Below are 10,365 nucleotides of genomic sequence, written 5' to 3' on the forward strand. Positions count from 1 at the left end.
TAATCTTTGCGAACTCGACATATGATTCACGAACATGATGCTTTGCAAACTCAGAACTTCGCGAATGCGTCCCTTTCCTCGCGAACGCGTTGATTAGAAGGCTGGGGGTCCCAAGCTATCTCACTCCTTTTCGCGAACGTGACACCACTCATGCGTACGCTGACATACCTTCGCGTTCGCATTCGTGTCCTTACCCTCGCGAACGCGTAGAACAAAATCTCACCCACTCAGAAAACACTCTTCGCGAACACGAGGCGCTTCTCGCGAATTTGTAAGAGGAAACCAGAAAAATGCAGTAGCAGATATCAACAATCTCACCAAGGCCAAAAATGATCCGCTAACCACCCAAAACTCACCTGAGGCCCTCGAGAACTCAACCAAACATACTAACACGTCCCATAACATCATACGAACTTAGTCGAATCCTCATACCACCTCGGACAACGTCAAAAAACACGACTTACACACGGATTCAAGCCTAATGAACTTTGAAATTTCTGAATTCTACAAACGACGTCAAAACCTATCAAATCAAGTCCGATTTACCTCAAATTTCGCACACAAGTCATAAATGACACCAAGGACCTAGTCCAACTTCCGAAAATCCAATCCGACCCTGATATCAAAAAGTCCACTCCCGGTCAAACTTTCCAAAATTCCAACTTTCGGTAATTCTAGCCTAGTTCTACTACGGACCTCCAAAACACAATCCGGGCGCGCTCCTAAGTCCAAAATCACCTAAAGGAGATAACGGAAGCATCAAAATTCACATCCGAGGTCGTTTACACATAAGTCAACATCCGGTCTACTTTTTAATTTAAGCTTTCAAATAAGAGACTAAGTATCTTAATTCACTCCAAAACCACTCCGGACCTGAACCAACTAACTCGATAAGTCAAAATACAACTGTAGAAACCAAAAGAAGCAGGAAATGGGGGAACGAGGCTATGAAAAAGACCGACCGGGTTGTTACATCAGCACTTGTTCAAACAAAATGATCTAAATTTGAGGCAACAGACATAGTTGGAGGTGCTTAAAGACTATGATATTACTATTCTATATCATTTTAGGAAGGGCAATATGGTGGCCGATGCCTTGAGTAGAAAGGTAGTGAGTATGGGTAGCCTTGATTTTATTTTTGTTGGTGAGAGACCGCTTGCAACAAATGTTCAGGCCTAAGCCAATCAGTTCGTCAGATTAGATATTTCGGAGCCTAGTCGGGTTCTAGCTTGTGTGATTTCTCGTTCTTCCTTATATAATTGCATCAGAGATCGCCAGTATGATGATCCCTATTTGCTTGTCCTTAAGGACATAGTTCAGCACGGCGATGCCAAATATGTTACTATTGGAAATGATGGGGTGTTGAGGATGCAGGGTCGGATTTATGTGCCAAATGTAGATGGACTGCATGAGTTGATTCTTGGGGAGGCCCACAGTTCGCGGTATCCCATTCATCCGGGTGCCGCAAAGATGTACCAGGACTTGAGGTAATACTATTGGTGAAGAAGAATGAAGAAAGATATAGTGGGGTTCGTAGTTTGGTGTCTACCAAGCGAAGAAGAATGACCGAGCGGATTACTTCAGAGGCTTGAGATTCCGGAGTGGAAATGGGAGCGTATCACCATGGACTTTGTGGTTGGGCTCCCACGAACTTCGAGGAAGTTTGATGCAATTTGGGTAATTGTGGATTGGTTGACCTAGTCCACGCATTTTATTCTAGTTGGTACTACTTATTCTTCGGAGCGGTTGGTGGAGATCTATATCCGGGAGATTGTTCTCCTTCACGATGTGCTAGTTTCCATCATTTCAGATCAGGGAATGCAGTTTACATCGTGGTTTTGGAGAGCAGTGTAGTGAGAGTTAAGCACACGGGTGGATTTGAGTACAAGATTTCATCCTCAGATGGACGGTCGGTCCGAATGCACTATTTAGATATTTGAAGATATGTTACATGCTTGTGTTATAGATTTTGAGGGTTCTTGGGATTAGTTTCTACCACTTGCGTAATTTGCCTACAACAACAATTACCAATCGAGCATTCAGATGGCTCCTTATGAGGTTTTGTATGGGAGACGGTGTCAGTATCCGGTGGGTTGGTTCAAGTCGGGTGAGGCTAGGCTATTGGGTACTGATTTGGTTCAGGATGCTTTAGAAAAGGTTAAATTAATTCAGGATCAACTTCGCACGGCGCAATCTAGACAGAAGAGTCATGCCGGACGGATGGTTCGTGATGTTGCTTACATGGTGGGAGAGAAGGTACTACTCTTAGTTTCACCTATGAAGGGTGTTAAGAGGTTCGGGAAGAAGGGCAAGTTGAGCCCTCGGTATATTAGACCTTTTGAGGTACTTGAGAGAGTTGGAGAAGTGGCTTACAGGCTTGCATCTCCGCCTAGTCTATCGGGTGTTCATCCAGTGTTTCATGTATCCATGCTCCGGAAGTATGTCGGAGATCCGTCTCATGTTTTGGATTTCAATATAGTTCAGTTGGAAGGTGATTTGACTTATGATGTAGAATTAATTGACCCGATGATGAATTAGGTAAATAATTCCGGAAGGTTCCAATAGCTCTGTATGGTGATTTTGGACTTAGGAGTGTGTCCGGATATTTATTTGGAAGTCCGTAGTCGAATATGGATTGAAACGACGAAAGTTAGAAAATTAGAAGTTTTAGAAATTGAGAAGTTTGACCGAGAGTTGACTTTGTGGTTATCGGGCTTGGATTTTGGTTTCGGAAAATTTTAATAGGCATATTATGTCATTTATGACTTTTTTTGCAAAATTTGAGGTTAATCGAAATTGATTTGATAGGTTTCGGCATCGATCGTAGAAGTTAAATTTCTTAGTTTTCGTAGGCTTGAATTGGGGTGTGATTCGTGGTTTTAGTGCTGTTTGATGTGATTTGACACCTCGACTAAATTAGTATGATGTTTCAGTACTTGTTGGTATATTTGGTTGAGGTCCCGGGGGCCTCTGGTGGATTCCGGATGGTTAACGAATCAAAATATGGATTTGAAGAAATTCTGGAAATTTTCCAGTTCTGGTGCGATCGCACCTGCGATGGAAATGGTTGCAGGTGCGCGCCCGTAGAAACGATAATGTGGTCCCAGGAGCGGGCTGGAGCAGAGTGAGCAGTGGTTGAAGGTGCAAGGGAATTTTTGCACCTGCGAGTCCGCGGATGCGGAGGAAGCAGCGCAAAAGCGGAAAGGGACCTGGTGGGCTGGTCCGTAGAAGCGGGCACCTTCTCGCAGAAGCGAGTCCGCAACATGGCTTGCAGAAACGGAAGCAGTGGACTTCAAGGGCACTGCAGAAGTGGAGGAAATGTCTGCACCTGCGAAACCGCAGATGCGTCTATGTGAGTCGCATGTGCGAAGACCCCTGGACAGAATACATTCGAAGGGTTGCGGGATTTTGGCATTTTTGGACGATATAAGCTCAGATTGGGGCGATTTCTGAGCGAGATTTCATGGGACTTCTTGAAGTAAGTCACTTGTGATCATTTTTATTTGATAATATTGAATTATCATAGAATGATCCGACTAGTTTACGTGATTTTGAGGTGTAAATTGAGAATTTGGGCCTAGAGATTTGAAAATAAAAATTTAGAATTTGGAGGTCAAGGTAATGTCGGAATTTGGTAAATTTGGTATGGCTGGACTTGTGGTTGAATGGGCATTCGTATTTTGTAACTTGTGTCGGGTTCCGAGACGTGGGCACCACGTTGACTTTTGAGTCGACTTTTCCGATTTTAATTGTAAAATTTAGAATTTTCATATGGGATTGATTCCTATAATTCGAGTTAAGTGTATTAAATTGTTTGTGACTAGATTCGAGGCGTTTGGAGGCCGAATCGCGAGGAAAAGGCTTATTGGAATAAAGAAGTTGCACGGTTTGTGCGAAGTAACACTTCTAAACTTGGTTTTGAGGGTATAAATCCCTAAATTACGTGTTATATGATTGGTATGGAGGTGACGCACACGCTAGGTGATGGGCTTTTGGGCGTGCACCGTATAAATAGTGACTTAATTGATTCTGTGGAGTTATGAAGTCAAATAATCTTGTCATTATCCATATTTTCTCCACATGTTATAGAGACTGAGCAGAGACTCTTGCTAAAATCATGCTGAGGCTATATGCCAATATTATTGAGACCCAAAGAGATCGTGTTGTTGTTAAATTATTTGCTTAAATTATAATTTTGTACTCAGTCACATCCATTATTTGCATATCATATCTCAGTCTCTGTTACTTTTATTGATGTGTCATATATCATTGTTTGGGCTAGGTGACATGAGATTTGCGAGTCCAAGAGACAGGAGAGATTGATGACTGAGTTGGGGCCGTAATATATATATATATATATATATATATATATATATGGGGAGTGGGGAGGCAGGGTATAAATACATTAATATATATATAAATTTAAGATATTACTATTATTTTACACAAAAAGTAAAGAAGTGAATAAAAAAAAGTGCTTCAAAAAGTATGCCAATTCTTTTCTATATTAAAGATTATCTTAATACAAGTAATAAGAAAGCAATTTTGACACAAAACGTTAAGCTTGACACAAAGAACGAAAAAAGCAATTATGACAACCGAAAAACAATTCTTTTTAAAACTATCACTAACTATCATGTTTGCTAGTTGATCCAAGCCACCTATGAAGCTATGTAGATAATGTACCGATAAAATATTAAGCTTTAGGCGTAAGGAGCAAAGCTGATAATTTGTAATTTGGGAGCAGACGCGGGTAATTAATTTTTGCACATAGGGCATTTATGTCCTTAGTCTCATAATATATCCATGGATTGGCATCGCAAAGGCGGATGTATATAGATGCGACTTAGGTAACAAATATTTAACTATATAATAAGTGAAGGTTCCCATGGACGACGAAGGGTAAAAATGTAATTACAACACAAAATCTAGCATTGGTGGCTCGTACTTTGTCCCTTCAAAAGTAATTCATTATCATGTCATGACCAAAAACCCTTACCACTCCTTTATTAAACGACCCCCGATTTTGCATTTATTACTTTGGCTATCGATTTGTATTCCAGTAAATTGAGCGCAATCTGAGCCCTTTCTGATAAATTCACCTTCTTTCATTTAGGAGATTCTAAATCCACTGAACATAGCTTTTCAATTCTCTCGACTCTTCCACTCCCCCTCTCTACCTCTCCGACTCCATAGTTCCAATAACTATCAATTTTGACTCATAGATAAACATTTTCAGCAATGAATCCCAGACGGTTAGTCAATTGATTACACTGTGTAGCTATTTCCAAAGCTGTTATTCTCTCACGCATCCTCAATTATTCTGTAGATGCATGTCTATCTCTTTTTCACCTATGTGTTTGCTAGGTTTTTGAATTTAGAAAGGGCAATTTTCCTCAGAAAGTTAATTTATTCATCGAGTTCATCTGCCGAAAATCGATGTTTTGATTTTTCCGTTTCCTATTTTTAGGTTTTTTTTCTTCCTAGCTTTGTATGCATATGGATTTTCTTAAACTTGCTAATTGTTGCTGGTAATTTTGTTCTTTCTCTCCATATATAACTAATGCTTTATGGATTTTCTTTGCATAGATCACTTCTTTTGTGAAGCAGATGATGAGAGATCATGGGATCCATTCTTCGTCGTCTCAGTTGTTGGTCCTTATTGTTCATTTGTTGCCGTTATTGTTTATCCAGTAAGTATATTCAGTGAAATTTTTTGGCTACTTAATCTGGTTTCTTCTATAAATAGTTTGTCCATTATATTTTATTCGATATTTCGTGTTAAAATGATATAGTATTTGAATTTCTGCAATTTATATGTTACAGTTATCTCCAATGACGATTATTCTTTAATTTCTGATGGGTCGTTAGAACTTATAGCAGCTATATTCTTCCGAATCTATGGGCAAAGAATACAAAATCTTTATCTCAATGAACACACATAAAAGGTAAGGAAATTGGAGGAAAGTAAAGTTGAAATTAAGATGAAGTACAGTTGTTCTGTGTAAAAGGCATTTTTGTTAGAGGCTATAGGTCTTTACTATAAAAGAAAAATGGGACTATTTTTTAGAAGTTCTAAGAGTGGTACATGAAGCTGGAAGAAATGAACCCATAAACATAGGGTTTTCCTTCTCATATGTTTATAGTGATAATATAAAACTGAAAGTGCAGCAAGTTACTTTAATTACCCAAATGTTTAAACCAAGGTTTGCTGCTACCAACATACAGAAACAGGGATTATTTAAACAAGGATAAACATGACAGTGGTGAGCTTCTATTACTTCCGTCCAACTACATTGATGAAAATTGTGTGAAGGAACATCATTTATATTGGCTTGATAATTTTTCTGTTGAGGACCTCACCTATCTTTCTTGTGCTTCCACCATTATATATGCTAGCACTATTAGAAAACTACATTCATATTTCCTAAATAAATCTCAACTGAATTATATATCACCTAAGAACTTTCGCATGCATTTGAAGGAAAAGTGATATTAAGGCGTAATTGTACTCTTCCCAATGGAGTAGTTGAGGCGCTTTAGATACTCATGTACTTTTTTGGTTGATTTTAGCAAGTTTATCCCTTCGTGTCAGAGCTGTTTATGTTTGTGCGACTGCTAGGCCTTTGAGAAGCTCTGATAAAAAAAACATATTTGATTTCTCTATTAGGAGGTTAAATCAGAAGGAGTTGCTGAAAGATGTGCAAATACATGTCTAATTCTTTAAGTAGATTCAATATTTGTGATGGCGCTACCAGGTGCTTCTCCCTGTTAATTCGATTACACTTTGTTGCTGCATTGGTGCAAAGATGACAAGTATAAATGGTCAAGTTTGGTGCCTGAGAATATCTTGTGAAAGAGGTAATTCCAATCCATTGTTTATACTTTATTTTTCAAATGTGAGTTTCTACTTAATCCTAAAACTAAATACTTCCGGTGAATGATGATAATGCTCATCTTGATTGGTTATGATGTCAATACGTCATGTGTTTCAATTCTACCCTTCACTCTCTTTATTGATTAATTATTTGGTAACGTAAAAGATTTTGAGTAGTAGTATAAAATTGAAGCCATATTCTTAATAAATTCAAAATCTTTAAATCATTAAATATAAGTGTTGAATTCACTTATATGCATGAATTAAGAATTCTTTTCGAGTATGATGCTAGTCTTGGTCAGTCATTGTGCTCACCTAGCTCGACCTCGAGGCCCCAAATAACCTGGCTTGAGGCCCCGATTCCCAGCCACTCGATTTGCTTAAAATACTGCCTTCAAGTTCATATCTTATTTTCTAGTCTCACACTTAGTACCTACTGCCTAACAGCTGGCATAAAAATAAATCACGTATTTTTAGGACCACAAAATCAAATCTAATTGTAGTTACAATTTTCAAGCTAAACAGGAACTTAGCCGTACTGTTCAGACTAATTCATGCCATGCCAAGTCGTTGTGCTCGTCTTGAACTTGGCATTACTGTTTAGGCTAATTCATGCCATGCCAATGTCATTGAGAGTACCCCACTTGTTTGGGTTGAGACATCATTGTTTTAATTGTAGTATATGCTAGGTTTTGTTGGAGTGTATCTCAAAACTCTCCACATTACATTCAATTCCTAAGATATTTGTGAGCTGGACTTCACCAATTATTTTGAGCAAGTATTTATAGTTGAAGTTGTTGTCCCTACAAAGATACTACACCTACTTAATTCTGCTGAGGAAGCTCTAGCTTTTAATATTTGGCCCACTCTTCAACAATCAACAGTGATATTTAAATTGAATACTGAATGTCTGCATTCAATATGAAGTCGTATATCTCTGTAACTTAAGCCATTCTGACGTACTGGTGGTGTATTTCAATAAGTAGCAGCTTTCAGTTTTGAGAAATTTTTGTGGCCGACTAACTTCTTAATTACGTACTTCAATGTGGTGGGATTAATATACTACTTTTGTCTCATTTTTATGACTCAAAGAAATTATTAAGAAAAGTGAGTAAAAAATTATTAACGGTCGACATCTTTTCTTTTGAGAATTACTGTCACGACCCAAAATTCCATTGGAACCGTGATGACGCCTAACACCGATTGCTAGGCAAGCCAATAGCAGATGTGATGGATTAAAATTCAACAACAATAAGAAAAAGTTTCAAACAACGGAATAACATAAATAACTGAAGTCATAATTATAATATATTTGAAACCACCCAAAATTTGGTGTCACCGAGTGCATGAGTTAAAGTACTAAATACAAAGTTTGAATAAAATACACTATTGTTATTGTCTGAAAGACTAAACAGTAATATCATAAGATAAAGGAGGAGACTTCAAGGCATGCGAACGTAACAACAATACTACCTCGAAATCTCCAAGAAAATCCGGATAAACAGCTCACTAGCAACCACCGCTATCAGTGATATTCGGCTTAAAGTATGCATATTCTTGTGTATAATGCCTGGCATTTTGCTCATTCTTCTTCTATTGTTCATTGAATTTATGTTTGAAAACATTATTTTTGATGATTTGATGAATATGAGTGGCTAAGAACTTTATTATGGGGTCATGGTTGCTACATGAGTGTTGACGTTTAAAGTTTAAATTTACGAGTGTTATTTTATCATATTGGGTTGTTTATTTAATTCCGTTCTTAATTATTTTGATACGTAGCTAACAGTGAAATTCTATCTACGAATCTAGAGTTGAACTCGAAAGTGGGAATTCTAGATTGCAGATAGGATTAAATAGAGGAAGTTCTTGAACCCAGGCGTCGGGGAACGAATTCGCAATTAGGATGTAAATATACCTAATTATCTTGCTTGGTTAAAATACAGGAAATATAAATGCATTCTTGTTAGTCATAATTCCATAGACATATAGGTATTAATTTAGCTTGAATAGGCGAGTAAGACTCGACAGATTCTTATGAGTAATGTCAACCCTATCAATCAACAAACCAGATAAATCAATTAGTCAGTTTTAGCCAAGAACGCAACAAGATTGTTAGCTTGTATATGACCCTGGAATATCCTCTCCTACTAATTTTATTAGAAATAGCCTAAGTGTTGTGGTTGATCTCTTGTAACTTCATTGCTTGATAGTTTTTTAGGTAGTAAATTAATCACTTACACATTTTGTGAAAAATATCTTGAATCGATAAGTTATTTAAGTTTGAATCAGTCAAAAGTTAATCATAAGTCTCCGTGGGAACGATACTCTACTCACTACTCTATTACTTGACGGCCACATATACTTACGTGAGTGTGTTTGGTCGCAACAAGCTTTTGGCGCCGTTGCCGAGGACTTAGAAATTAGCTACTTGTCTGAGTTAAGCTTTTATTAGTTATTTGTTCAAGTTTTAATTTTCAGTTTGCCTTGTTTGTGTTAACGTAGGCTCTTCTCTTGAATGCTGAGGAGTTGAAGCGCAAACAACCTCCTTCCTCTTGATCCTGAAATTGAACGAACACTTCATAGGCTGAGGAGGGAAGTATAATCTAGAACTAGAATAGAAAGAGAGTTGGACATCGTAGTTCAACCACAACCACTAGAGATGGCAGGTAATGAAGAGCGTCCGGTGATAGATGCCGCAAGGCCCAATCTTGCTAATATGACTCAGGCTATTGTTAAGCCTGATATTACTGGTCACTTTGAACTCAAACAGTGCGTGGTACAGCTTATTCAATCCACAGGGCAATATGTAGGTTTATCTCATGAAGACTCGCATCGGCAGATCCAGAATTTCCTGTAAATTACAGACACTTACAATTATTCGAACGTCTCCAAAGACTACGTCATGCTAACACTGTTCCCCTTTTTAGTGCTGGGGGAAGCTAAAGAATAGTTGCAAAAGGAGTCCGTGAATTCGATACACACTTGGGATGATCTAGCAAGAAAATACTTAATCAAGTTTTTTCCCACCAAGAAGACAAAGTCACTGAGGAGCCAGATTCTCGGGGTTCCAACAACGGGATGGCGAGACTCTTTATCAAGCATGGGAAAGATACAAGAAGCTACTCAGAGACTGCCCAATCACTGTCAGATTGATGAGGTGTTGGGTCACACTTTCGTTGATGGGTTAGACGAGACATCAAAGATGATTCTTGACTCAACTTGTCGGGGAAGTTGCATGGCAAGGCTGTATAGTGAAATCCAACTCCTGCTAAATAATTTCACCGCTAATAATAACAATTGGCAAGGAGATGGGGAATCACAAAGATCACTTGAACAGAAAGCAGCCGGTGTAATTGAGCTTGAAGGCTTCTTAGCCATGAGAGTAGATATAGAAAAGTTGGCCAATCAGATGAATATAATGACAATGCACCAAACACAACAGATGGAACATGTAAAAGATATGTCTACTTGCTGCAAATTATGTG

The 10,365-nt window shown here is 38.3% G+C and overlaps 1 long non-coding RNA gene across 1 annotated transcript; it reads left to right on the top strand.

The window, feature by feature from the left end:
• Positions 1-5,043: 5,043 nt before the first annotated feature.
• LOC109208495 lies at positions 5,044-9,362 on the top strand. The gene is made up of 4 exons (XR_002065172.1): positions 5,044-5,255; positions 5,590-5,693; positions 6,671-6,861; positions 7,403-9,362. It is a non-coding gene; the product is annotated as an uncharacterized LOC109208495 (long non-coding RNA).
• The last annotated feature ends 1,003 nt before the right edge of the window (positions 9,363-10,365 follow it).

Source organism: Nicotiana attenuata, unplaced genomic scaffold (assembly GCF_001879085.1).
Source record: "Nicotiana attenuata strain UT unplaced genomic scaffold, NIATTr2, whole genome shotgun sequence".
NCBI classification, from domain to species: domain Eukaryota; kingdom Viridiplantae; phylum Streptophyta; class Magnoliopsida; order Solanales; family Solanaceae; genus Nicotiana; species Nicotiana attenuata.